This window comes from Lygodium microphyllum, chromosome 13 (assembly GCF_053477565.2).
Source record: "Lygodium microphyllum isolate KBCC chromosome 13, Lygodium_microphyllum_v1.1.10, whole genome shotgun sequence".
Lineage (NCBI taxonomy): Eukaryota > Viridiplantae > Streptophyta > Polypodiopsida > Schizaeales > Lygodiaceae > Lygodium > Lygodium microphyllum.
The window spans coordinates 155,464,900-155,478,769 of NC_141147.1; positions in this window are offsets into that span (position 1 = coordinate 155,464,900).

The window sequence follows — 13,870 nt, forward strand, 5'->3', positions numbered from 1 at the left end:
ATGTACCTCCCAAGAGGTATGTCTGATGTGAAGAGTCACCAGAGCCACTACAGTGTCTCTTCACAGCTCACTACTGTCACTATCATTCAGTCTTCTCTTCAGTCTTCAGTAGCTGCTTCTTCCATTTGTTTTAGCTCTTTTGAACTTAGATTCATCCTTTTCAAAAGTTAGAAAACTTTTCCAAAGTCACACATACATTCTACAGAACACTTACAGAAGGTCTACAGAACAGTACAGTACAGTATCAGAACAGCTACAGAACAATTATAGAGCAGAGACAGAGTAGAGACAGAGGCTCTACAGAAGGTTTACAGAAGGTCATAAGAACCTCATAACTCATACTCAAAACATTCCAAACTATCAAAAACTATTCAATAAGCTTCCAAAAGATCTCAATCTTCATCAATCATCAATCCATGCTTCATACAGAAGAAAATCAGAACAAAACAGAAGCTATACAGAAGGTATACAGAACCAATCAGAACCTCAACAAAACCTCATAGAGCTTCATATCTCTACTAAAAATCATCACGAACTTCCAAAAAATAATCAATATCATCCAAAAGACTCTCAAAAACTTCTATTATCAACCATACATCACTCTAAATCCATTAAAAATCAATCATTTAATCCTCAAACACAACAAAAATCAGTCAAAATTTTAATCTTTTTCCACTCTCAACATATCCCCACACTTAGAAAGGAAGCGTCCTCGCGACCTAAGGAAAAGAAGAATATAAGTTCATTAAAGAGCTCAATTTTATCTTCCGTAGGATGTTCAATAATATCGCCAAACCACGATCCCAACTTATTACCTGTATCTCTAGAAAAAAACTTCTAAATGAAAACTTTCGTTATTCATTAACTCATCTGATAATCATTTAAAAGTCATAACAAATTTGTAAAGGATATAAGAGGATCTTCTTCAGCTTTCCATCATAGATAGGAGTTCCATCCATCATCAATAGTTTGAAAAGAGCTCTCGAACAAATTATTCTCAATCAGCACGAACTCATCACATACAATTATTACAACACACACACAAACACTAACACAACCATCTGAATGACACCTTCAAAAAGAGATATATATATCATTAAGAATCATCCAAAATACATTACAAAGGCATCAATGAAGGTGATCCCTTTTAAAGGCCTGGTGGTTTCGAAAATGATCCATGGAGAAGGACTCATCTACAAATATCTTTGAAGGATTTTGAAAGAACTGCAGGCAGCACATCCTTTCTAGCAAAGCAAGATATCTGCTAGGTAGACATAGGGCATGAAAATAGAGGACATCCAATTGTTGGGAATCAATGTTCACATTGACATTCATACAAAGCTTTGGAATGGCCTTTTGATCATTATGGGAATGCCTATGCATGTATGCTAGATACCAAGCAAAATGAGCTATCAATCTCACTGAAGGATCTAGAGATTGTGAATATTGGTGACCAAAATGAAGGTAATTCTAGTATGCTTGACTACCAGTTGTCCAATCCCCTAGAATTATTGGCCAGTTAATCTATGGTCTTGTAAGAGAATCAGTCGAGCTCCATCCTCTTCTTCTTGGAATCTGCTGATCAAATCCTTCGTACTCACTAACCAACTGAGGGGGTTGAGAAATAGAAGTGGTAGGAGATGGAAGTGGAATAAGTAAAAGAGGATGAAGAGATGGGTAGGCAAAGTCATAAAAGGAGGAATAAGATAAAGAAGGAGTGGCTGAAAATTTAAGTGAATCAGTTAGAAAATGTGTCAATTGATAAACATGAAAAGTAGAAGGTATATGGATAGATGGTGAAGGGCATGGTGGAGAAGGGGAAAAAACTCTATCTTCGATAAAAGAACAATAGGTAAATATAAGAATTTGAGGAAAACCCTGAGGTTGGAAAAGAAGAGGTAAGATTGCTTCTGAATTGGTTTGATAAAGGGAAAGATAAGTATCATAGCGATGGGCCATTTGTTGATAGTATAATAGGCTAGGAACAGAGGGACCTAAGAAAGATCTTCTCTGATAGGCATAAAAAAAGGATGAATCAAATGGATGGTTTTTGGAAAGATAAGCTAGGAGATCCACCCTCAGTTGGTTAGTGCTCTGTACATAAGTAGAAGCTGTATTCTGACGTTGATTCAAGACCACAGAATCAATCATTGAGTGCCATGAATTGTCAGGGCAAGTAGCTACTTTGAAAGAATAATAATGGAACATGTCATCTATCCGTAACTCCAAATAGTTGACATACAAAACAACTTGCAAAACCACATCCCCCACATATCAGGCTATATCTACATCATCTGAAATCAACAAATCACCTCGTAGATACATGTAAGATAGCAACATGGTATCCGTCATCATAGAATCTTCAAACACCATACGGACCACTTCTGTCAGCAACTCAGAAGACCAAGCCCCACTCCAACCATCCTCTAGAAGAGGAAGATCCATCGTTGAAAGTTTCATATAGAAGGCCAACCTCTGCAACTGATAGTGGACAAAGAAAGAATGGTCCGGAGGAACATACTCATGAAAGTGCTCAAATGTAGACCATAACAAATCCATTCTGGATTGCAATCTTTCCACTTTTTCTTGAAATAATGAACACAATGTGGCGTGCCTCTGGAGAACTGCCAAGTCCTGCTTAGAGATAGAAGGAATAATAGGAACATTAGGGCTTGGAGGAATGGACCGTGACTGTGCCAGTTTGTCTTGCAACTGCTAAATCTGGGAAGCTTGTGATTCCACTGTGTTATGAGCAGTCTGTAAGGCTAACATCTTTGCATCTAAAATAGTCTGAAACTCTTGAGCTTCTTTGGACATCCTCTCTTTCTCCTCCAAGATTTTAGTGACCTCTGACTGAGCTTCTGCCAACTAAATCTTCAAAGAAGATATTTCTTCTCTCACGGTCTCAATCATTTGGGTATGTTGCTCCATCTGCTTAAATAGATTTGCAAGTGTGTCCTTAGTAGAGGCTAACTCTGTAGTTGCCTTATGCAACTGGTCTTTGGACTGCATCAGTTCTTCATAGAAAGAAGCATACAGTTGTTGAACACAAGCTATCAATGAAAGTTCAATCGAACTCTAGATGTCATTACAGAGGAATGGAATAGTATCTCTCGACACTAAACTATTCAGTGAAGGGACTGATATGTCCAAGGAACCCTCTCTATGTGCTCTGAAAAAATTGTTACATGTGAGGTAAGCAGGGAGGTCACTGCCAGATGTAGCAGGAATTGTGACTGAAGGAATGACTGAAGGAGTTTTATCTACCACACGCTTTAAGCGCTTCCGCTAAATGACCAGTGGAGGAGGGGAATCAAGATCCTCGATGTCAATAGGTTCTGACTCTTCTGAAGGTGGAGGGGGAGGTACTGGATTAGATGGAGAAGGTGGTAATACACCCTTCTTTAGACCTGAGTATGCCAAGAAAGCATACAAGTAGGAACCATAGGTGACATTTGTGACATTTGTGACATTTCCTCTAGTTACTTTGACAAAATGTTGGTCCATGTTTGTAAGCAGGTAAGCAATCCAATCAATAGCCACCCCTTTTAACACCATCTTGGAAGCTGTAAATAGCTCTTTGGACAAGTAATGGGATGGTGTTTTGGCAGGCATAAACCTGTCTTGGAGGAACTGGCAAACTAACTTTCAAAGAGGATCAGTGATCATGGAAAAAGATACTCCTGAAGTGTTTATCACTTTCTTGACATCCAGAATCTCTTTGGTCTGCTTCTGTAATAGCTTGAAAATCTCATCATTGGAGAACAATTGTCTAGCTATAACAAAGGGCTCTCCTTTATAGGGAAGAGAAAAAACCTTCCTTAACCCTCGGGGTGTCAACACCATGGAAGCACCATAAACCAGGCCTGACTTCTTACTGTATGATGCAAGAAACTCATCACACAAGGATGGATCATCTGGAATCAGTGGGAATGAAACATCCACGAAAGTCGCAAGTCCTGCTTTCACTATAGGCTCAAAATCCAGTAGGGAAGAATAATCTCTACTAATCAACGGGACATACTGGATAGAAGGAGGAGCATGAGGTGCCATTCAGATGGAAAACACATACACCACGAACACAAACAATCACAAAGAATGCCTGCAAAACAACCAAATGGCTATAAAAAAGAAATCAATCAAAAGAAATACACACACATAGACGTAACTAACCAATGTAATACCCCAAACAACCCACATCCTAGAAAAAATTCTGCATGACCTCTGCATATATGCGATCAAAAACTTCATGCGATGTAACAAACATGCACCCAAAACCCCGTATCGGGCAAGAAAGAAAGAAAAACTACAAACTGTACCCGTAATCGTAACACATAAGCAAACCATAACACCATAAAAATCTAATCAGGACCTAACTATTACTTTGACCAACAGTTTCAACTAAGAGGACTTTACGTGCCCATCCCACGAAGCGTGTTTATTAAAAAGGGGAACAAGTGCAGTGAGGGAAAATTGTTTTAATGAAGGGTTCATTTTAAGAAATTATTAACAATGGGTGACATTTTATTAGGTGATAAACCTTAATAAGAAAACAACGGTTCCTTCTTAAAATTTTAATTACAATTTATTAGGGTGAAACGGTGCTTAAACAAAACTCAGACTACGATTCCCAGACTAGGATCTCTAAATGCAAATTCATTAATTAGAAATTAATGGTGATGTAGAGCGCTTTTTACCAGCGCGTGCTTTTTTGTGACGGATGGTTCATTTTTATTAAAAATTAAGGTGCCTCTTAAGTGCATGTAGTGTGTGCAAAGTGAACTGCTAGTTGATTTTTATTAGAAATTGTGTGTTTAGAACGAACGCGCGTGAAACAGTGGGTGAATATAGTTCATTTTAGCAACTGATTGTGGTTAAGGGGTGATGAAAATGAATAAAGCTCAAAAATAAATACATGGTAGGGGTGTGTATGCAATAGATTGAAGGCGCATTGAGTAGTCCCCCAAATGCAAGGAATCCACTTAAAAAAAACAAACACCACTAACTTGAAAAAATAAAGTACCTTAGTGTTTTTGTTTTATTTATTCGTGGTTTTTTTTCAATTTTTAATTTCAGGTGTATTTGTATTGTATGTATGGTTTGGTTTTGTTTTGTTATTTTTTCTTTTTCTGTTAAATTTTTTTTAAAATGGGATATATGACACATGAATATATTGTGAATTGTAAGGGTGGAATTTTAGCAATCTAGCAAGTGTCAACAATGTGTTTGAATTTTCCATGATTTTTAAGCTAATTTTTGGAATTTAAAATGAGTTTCCATTAGGTGAAATATCAAATTTAGGGTTTTTGGCTTCAAATAATATTTTTCCATTTATGGAAGCATTTCTAATTGAGAATTTATTGGCAAAAGGGGCCATGGGATTTGTGCTTTTTTTGAAATTTTTTTTTGGGTTTATTTTTTATTTTTTATCAAATTTTAATGAATTTTACTAATTTTACATGTAATTTTGAAGTAATTTTGAGATTTTAAAATTTTTGCAATTTATTTTCTTGAATTTCAACTTTAAAAAATATTTCAAATGATTTCAACAATATTGGAAAATTGTTAGAATTTTTTTTGCAAAATATTTTGAATTTTAATGAAAAAATTTTGGAGTTTTTATGTGTTTTATGTTTATTTTTAAGTATTTTTATGTAAGCTATGGTTTGAAAATAAAAGGCGGTACCCAGACTGCGTGTGAACAGCGAAGGATGACTGCGTGTGAATGGGTGACTGCAACACTCCACCGCACAGACAAGTCGGAAGCGCGTCCTCGCGCGTGAATGCCCGCTAGCACACCCGTACATAGCGGAAAGACAACGGAGGAGAAAGGGCAGAAACGAGGGCTTACTGAGTAGGTTAAGTTAATTAGGTTAGCTTAGTGTGAGAAAGTCAATTAAGTTAATTTAGTGAGTTGAATCAAGTAGGTTAGTTAGGTGAGTTTAGTTTGTTAAGTTAGGTTAATGTAAGTAATGTTAGTTTGACAGATGTCGAGAGTATGGGATTTCTCTCAACCTCGACAAATGTGTCTTTGGCGTCTCATCAGGAGTACTTCTGAACCATATTGTCTCTGCACAAGGGATTGCAACAGACCCAACGAAGATTGAAAAGATTGCCGCCTTGATAGCACCAACAAACCTCAAGCAATTGAGAGGATTTCTTAGCCATGTGGGCTACTACAGAAGATTTATTGTACATTTTGCAACCAAGGCAGCCCCTCTGCACAAGCTCCTAAGGAAAGATGCGGACTTCCTTTGAACTGATGACTGTGAAGAAGCCTTTAATACCCTAAAACAATGTCTTATCCAGGCACCTATCTTGCAGTCTCCTGACTGGACGAAGGAGTTCCATGTCCATACAGATGCATCAGTCGAAGGGCTAGGTGCTGTCCTATGTCAAAAGGGCCCCTCTAAATTAGATCAACCAATATATTATGCAAGCCGAAAGGTCATTGATAGGGAACGAAACTACACAATGACAGAGCTTGAATGCTTGGCTATGGTGTTTGCACTGGAGAAGTTTCGACACTATCTATTGTCAATGCATTTCAAGTTCTACGTGGATCATGAAGCCTTGTCCTTCCTGATGAACAAAGCAGATGTTAAAGGACGACTGATCAGATGGTTTCTCCTCTTCCAAGAGTTTGATTTTGAAGTGGTCACTAAGCCTGGCCATTCCCATGTCCTAGTTGATCATCTATCATGGATCCCTCAAACTGCAGAACAAGAATAGGATGATCCAGACCTTCTTGATGCTTCCTTGTTTCTAGTTGAAACAATTACTCCATGGTATGCAAATATAGCCAATCTCCTGGCAACTCAACAGTATCCTCCTGGCATCTCAAGCCGTGAGAAGAAGAAGCTTATGTTAGAATCAGCCCCCTACACTTTGCTAGGTGGTGCACTGTACAAAAGAGGCAAAGATGAAGTGCTGTGAAGATGTGTTGCAGGGGATGAAATCTGCATAGTATTGAAAGCATGCCATGACAAACCATGTGGTGGACGCTTCACAGGAGAAGTGATAGCCATGAAGGCTCTGTTAGCAGGATACTAGTGGCCAACCCTCCACAAGGATGCATATGATTACTGCAAGAGATGTTATGCTTGTCAGCGAATGGGGAAACCCGTGAAAACAAGTGTCATGCCATTGCAACCCATTCTTCCCGTAAAGCCATTCGAGAAGTGGGGGATTGATTTCGTGGGTCCCATTGATCTACCCACCAGAAGGAAGCTGAATAGATACATCTTAGTATGTATGGATTATATGACAAAGTGGTGTGAAGCTAAAGCCCTGAAGTGGGACGATGGTAACAGCGTAGCCCTGTTCATGTACGAGAATATTATCACTCGTTTTGGCAGTCCCCTTGAGTTGGTAAGTGACTGAGGTACTCATTTCCTTAACAAAATCATGGAGGAGCTAATGGAACTGTACAAGATCCGCCATCGTAAGTCCACTCCTTATTACTCCAAAGCCAACGGCCAAGTTGAAGTCACCAATCGCATCCTCTGCTCAATTCTAGGCATACAGAACCTCTCATAAGGCAGCTACAGGACAGGCCCCTTTTCAGTTAGTGTATAGTACAGAAGCCATTTTCCCTGCTGAACTGGAATTTCCCTCTTTGTGAGTAGCAGTTAAAGAATGCTTGGGAGATGATGAGTCACTGCAACGCCATCTCCTGCACTTGGAATGCTTGGATGAGATACGGCGGATGGTCCTACAGTGCATGGAAACCACTCAAGCACGACGCAAAGCCTATCATGACAGTTTTATCAAGCACAAGGAGTTCAAAGAAGGTGATCTTGTCCTAACCTATGATTCGAGATTTGGCAAGTTTCCTGGCAAGCTTCAACAATGGTGGATGGGCCCATACAAGGTACTTGCTGTCAATCCTAACAGCATTGTTCAGGTGCAGACCATTGATGCCTCTGATGATCCTTTCCTTATTAATGGCTATCGCTTGACGATGTACTTCCCTCCCTGGGATCTTGACAATCACAGTCGACCTACCCTTTCCCTTTTGGGCATCGCACTGTCCTTCTCATCGTGCTTCTGATAGCCCTTATGATTCTCCTCATGAAGCGGTCTCGTTCTGCTAACCGCTCGCATAAACATCTCAACCCGATCTTGTTCTCTTCTCGTCTAAACCAACAATGGTGGCGAGGTTGGTCTTGACACATGGTATTTCTACCATTCTCTTTCTTAATGAAAAAAAAAACAATACCAACAACAAAGAAAAAATAAACAGAAAAAAAAGAAAAAAAACAAACAAAACTGTTATGGGAGAAAATGAAGAAATTTCCTGTCATAACAGGCCTCATTCCAAGAAAAGGTGGAAACACCCTTGGGTGGGAAGCTGACTGTGGAAAAGGTAGTAACACCCCGCAGTTCAGGATAGCTGATTCACTAGTAGAACCTTTCCAGCAAGTAATTTGAAGTCACCTCCCTTGGTGCGCTGTTTCTGTAATATCAGTCCGTCTGCCCTTCTTAACAAATGACTTTTCTTACAAATTATTGTTGTTGGCTGCCTCCCTGGGTACGCCTCCTTCTCAAGATCCTGATGACAACAACAGCCAACATGATCTTCATCAGCAACCCCTTGAGTGATGCGAGCTTTCATCCTAACAGGATGGGGACATGCGTATGGGCTGCCCTCTATATCTATCAGTGAGCGTGAGACAGAGGGTGGGGTGAGTGACTAGTCTTTTCCTTCAAATCAAATGAGAGGTGCGATGTGTAAACAGAGTGTTGCACGCACGGGATGGGCCTCTCAATGCACAATGCATGATATATTCCTGTGCACTGCACCATAAGGCTCCCTGGCCTTCCTTCTTGCATTGTATGCCGGCACAAGGTGGGATGCACTATTGCACCATCAAATGCGCATAATGCATACAACCTTTGCACAAGTGACAGTGAGGATTACATCAATGGGTTTCAAGTATGGGCTGCCCTTTGTATCTATCAATAGAGCATGAGATAGAGGGTGGATTGAGTGTGACTGGTGTTTCTTCAATCAATTATCGAGAGTTGAGGATTGAGGGGCGTTACGACCATTGGAGTCAGGTACATTCTCATTTCCCTATGCACCCACGGGATGGGTTTCTACCATCCGCACAGGACACATCATTATGTTCTGTACACTGCACTACAAGGCTCCCTGGCCTACCTGCTTGCACCTATGCCAGATGGGGTTGGACGCACTTATGCACCATTAATTGTGCACCCTGGCATACTCTCTCTACACCATCCCCTTGTCGATTCCTAAACGAGGTGTGAGATCTGGGTTTTCATCATTATTTCCTCGAGTGATGTTAGTGATGGGGCGAGTGACTATTCTTTCATTCCATTTGAGTGATCGTGAGTTGAGTGCAATATCCTTCATCATTGACGAATTTCCTGCAATTCCTTCAACCAGCTACCTCCCTGGGTGCTGCCACTTGGTTCCTGCCACGAAGCATGAAGAACGTCTGCTGTGAAGACATCTTGTTACCTCCTGCAGCCGACAATGACACAAGACACAACCTCAATCATCGACATTACTCTTCGGCAATATGGGCCAAGTTTTTCTAACCCTACACCTTCTGTTTTTTAGTAACGGATGTCTTAAGTGTGGGGATGTTCGTGATGGTCTGATGTGTGGTACTAGGTCCTTGATGTTTGGTTTACCCTTCGTGCTAAGGTTTTAAGTGTGGAGACGCGTCCCTGCGCGTCGATGTTGCATACCCCCATGCATATACCCGGCTATGATCATGCATCTATGCCATGACTTCATTTTACCTTGATGGGATCCCTTCCCCACTCTTCGGTTCTATTTCACTCTGTCTCTAGAGCTGTTCCTTGATCGTTTGCCTTTATTCTTTGTTTTGTGATTTTTTCATGCGAACGTACCCTATGTTCACAGAGCATCACATCCAAATTTATAACCGTGTTTGTCCCTTCGAACTACCCATTTTTTCTTTTTACCAACCCTTGTTCCGCCAGACAGTTCTAAAGTTATTAATTTTTGAAGCAATTCCTGTAAATTGGACGGTTTTCCGTGTGAACACGTATTTATTGCTTTAAAACTCTGATCTGATGTGCCAGCCCAGTCCTACCCCTTCCCCTGAAATTTTTCCTTTTTATTCCGTGTCACTTTGATACACGGTTGGTCTATTATTAATTTTTGCGGGTTTTTGGGCCGTTTTCGTGCTTATTTTTCACATTTTTCCATGTGAACCTACCCTATTTTCACAGGCTTTCCAGTTTAATTTGACAACTGTGTCCTTCCAGCCTTTTTTCCACTTTTTTATTTTTCCTCCACCCTCTTTCGATTACCGAATTTTTAGTTATTAATTTTTTCGAGTGTTTTCGAGTGTGTTTTTTGTGTTTTTTCCATGTGAACCCCTCCTAATTTTCCCCAAACTAAGTTTTGATGCACTAACCCTGTGAATCCTTTTCTTCTAGATATTTTTCCTTTTTACTGTCCTCTATTCCGGTGAACGATTTTTCCCGTATTAATTTCTGAGTCCATTTTCAGGTCCGTTTTTGGGGTTTTTTCCATGTGAACGTGTCCTATTTTGATCGAAACTGTGTTTTTCCATGATAGGGTTGTTGGACACATTGTTTTGCACACTTTTCCTTCTTTTTGCATTTCGTTCCGATGAGCGGATTTTCCAATATTAATACACGTATGTGTTTTCAAGCTTGTTTTTTTCGTTTTTCCCATGTGAGCACCCTGATTTTTCCTCGGAACCCGTGTTGCATGCTTCTATCATTTTCCTCTCGTCTCCCGATACATTTTTTCTTCTTACGGTTTTACGATCCGACGAACGGTTTGGATTTTATTAATTTCTTTTCCTTTTTGCTGTGTGATCGCGTTTCTCGTGTCGCGCGTGAATGCGCCTGTTTTTGGTTTTACATGCCTCGGGACACCCCCGTGGCGTCTATGGTTTGCGCATCGCCGTCCCTACCTCATTTGATCCCGTCATTGCCCAAAAAAAAAATTGACGCCCGCCCGCGCATGCGCGCGAGACAGGGGTGCGTTCTTTTGCACACCCATATTCCATTTCTCTTTATTTTAAAAAACAAAAAAAAAACCCACCAATCAAACCCACATACTAACCCACTAACCCAAGTTTTTTAAAAAAATTTAATAAACAATACTAATCAATAAAACCCAAAAACCACAATACACACACGAAAGAAGAAAAAAATGAAAAAAACAAATAATAATAATAGTAATAAATAAATAATAAACAAAAACCCACACCACGAACCATTAAATGACATGGAAAAACAAAAACCAACTAAATTTAAAAATTAAAAATTAAAAAAAGTAATTAAAATTCATTTTTAAAAAAAGTGGTTACTTGTTCGTCGGCTCCCTCCTTGTCGTTTCCCTCCCTCTGCTCCTTGTCTGCTCCCTCCACCATTTCCTCCCACGCCATCATTTTCCTCCCTCTCGATTGCTCCCCTCGCCCACTGACGTGGTCCCTCCTCCTCATGCCGCCTTCTTCTCCAACACCCCTCCTCCCCCGCCTTCTTCTCTATTACCTCCTCCCCCGCCTTCTTCTCCCTCAACACCTCCTCCCCTGCCTTCTTCTCCCTCAATACCTCCTCCCCTCTCCTCCCTTCAATCTCTCCCCCCGGGCCGGCCGCCCGCCGCCGTCATGGACGCCCCCACCACCTGCCTCATCGTCGTCCTTGCCGCCCACCGCCACCGTTGACGCCCTCGCCACCTGCCTCATCGTCTCCTCCTCCTCCTCCGCCGCTGTGCGGCGGCCCACCTCCCTTTTCCCCCTCTAGTCAGTTAACTTAAACTAACCCTAGTTAACTTAAATTAACCCTAGTTAAATTAAATTACCCCTAGTTAACCTAACTAACCCCTAGTTAACCTTCCTAACCCTAATTAGAGTCTCATTGCACGTGCATTTTTCTTGTTTTTTCCATGTGAATGTGCTTCACCTCCCAGACTGTGTTTCCCCTTATCTATCCTGTCTGAAACCTCACTACGGCCCTTCTTCCTTTTCATCTCATTGGGTTTTGACTTAAGTATCCCCGTGTATTAATTGTTTGCAGGAATGGATAGCATATATTCTTGGGAGTTTTAAGAATATTTTAGCCATGTGCATGGTTGAAAAGAAATATGTAGGATGGATTGAAAAAGAACTGAAGACATATGGCTTAATGGCTACAAATGAAGGTATTTCAGGGCTATTTTCATGGCTAGTTGATGTTGATACAATGGTTGAAATTTTTGTAGCAATTAATGTTGAAAACAGGGCATAAAAAGAGATTATTTATATTGACACTTTAGAGATGTATGAAGTCATACAAGAGTTGGATACTGAGCATGAACATGAGAATATGGAAGAAGAAGAGGTAGAAGATGAAGATATTGATATGGCATAGGATACTTCTTTTGACATTGTAGATCCATAAGACTTTGGCACATGTTGGAGGATGTGTAGGTTAGGAGGGGGTGGATGTCGTGCCGCTATGTAGATACAGTGTGAAAAACTCTACCGGCTCCAGGAGTCTTCAACACATGATGTGGCTGTTCGTTTATCCTCTCAGTTCTAGGAGTCTTCAATAGTATCGTCATATGTATCTGGATCTTCGATTTCTGACTCGTCCTCTTCTAACACGCCCAAGGTCTCCGGCAGCCCAATGATAACTTGACCATGCGAGTTCACATCTGACTCCGTGCCACACTAAGGGTCACCAACCCGCGAGCTCGAACCCGCGACTCTGTCTGGCCCCTTTTTCCCTTCAGGGCCTCTGCCCATCGCAGCATAACCTTTGCCATGTCGGTCTTCTTTGAGACGGAACAGACCGACATCCCATCTTTAGCATCGTCCTTCTCATCTTCATCTTTTTCATCTTCATCTGCTTCATCATCAGCATTCTGCTCGTTTTCTTCTTCATCAGCATCTAACTCCGCAGAGTCGTCTTCATCAACACTGGACTCTGTAGAGTCATCTTGATCCTCTTCTTCATCAGTTGTTGCTGACTCCTCAGAGTCATCTTCATCATCATAAGACTCCGAAGAGTCATCACTATAGTCATTGGAACAATCGTCGCTTGAGCTCCAACTCGGCTCTTGGCGACGTGATTTGGCTTCTGGCTTCGTGTGGGTAGTCGGGGTCAACTTGGTCACTTGTTGTGGAGTTGGAAGTAGCAAATTTGCCTTCTGGAGCTTTGACGTTGGCAAGCCGCCTACTGCAGCATTTGCACCATAGTCCTCAGCAATCCCTCTCTTCAGGGTGCTTTCATGATCCAGGGTATCCCATTTGCCCACTTTTAGAAGATACTCACAACATCTTGCAATACCTGCATTCAAAAATTTTAATTCTTTTCGACACAAGTCAAGGTCACTGTAGGCCTCATCGATGTGCTGGTCTAGCTCTAATAGTCCCGTACCAAGGGGCTTTGTTTTGCCATTGAGCTTATCCACCTTGATCTTACATAACTCCACTCTTAAAGACTCCATCTTCATGTAATCTACTAGGAGGTGCCTCTTCTCTGCATACCTCCATTCAATTCCTTCTTTTCTCATGGCAGCCTTTGATTTTTGCATTGGAGAATTTTTTTTTTTTACCAGGCTCACTCACTCGGGGATTAGCACACACCAACCGAGGAGTTTGCTCTGATACCAAGTGTAATGTACCCTCCTTCTTAGGCCCGTTATGGGGCAGGCAACACCCACCCCGTGGAACCCGCCTCATGAGGGATCACCCTCTAATTAGCAGTCCCACAACTTTGTGTAAGCGTAACATGACATGACATGGAACGCGGAAGCATAACACGTCATGAGCAAGTGGAAGCGTAACATGTCACGGGACAAGGTAACATGACACGAAATGAAGGTAACACGGCATGAAAAACCACA